Here is a 496-nt window from a genome sequence, read left to right on the forward strand (position 1 = left end):
TAGAAAGCGCCAGATGTATTGTTACTAAGGAAGACAAAGACAAACGAGCATTGTTACCAAGAGAAAGGCGGTGAAGAGAGATACACAAAGAGCAAACGTGCAGCGTTACCATAACTAGGCACTGATGTCACGCACATCCTCCCCCGGCTGAAGGTCACCTAAGCTGCAGTATTACCACACTCGGTGAGGTGGGTGGCGGAGGTAAGCCCCCCCCCCCAAGAAAAAAAAAGGAATTTAAAGATAAGAGAGAGAACAGGGAGTGGGGAAAGACTTCGGTTGCCAGCTCGAGTGGAGACTGCCCAGTGTTGCCAGGTGAGAGCAATTAGTAGAAAGCAATGTTAAGCTGATTTGGAAGAAGTATCTCAAGAAAACAGTGTTACCAAATCGACCAACTTTCACTTCTTGTCTAGGAGTGTATTGAGGTAATATATATAATATATACGCAGGGAGAGGTAGAGATGAAACGTAAGGGAGAGACAAAGGGAGATAATGCCAG

This window comes from Penaeus monodon, chromosome 23 (assembly GCF_015228065.2).
Source record: "Penaeus monodon isolate SGIC_2016 chromosome 23, NSTDA_Pmon_1, whole genome shotgun sequence".
Lineage (NCBI taxonomy): Eukaryota > Metazoa > Arthropoda > Malacostraca > Decapoda > Penaeidae > Penaeus > Penaeus monodon.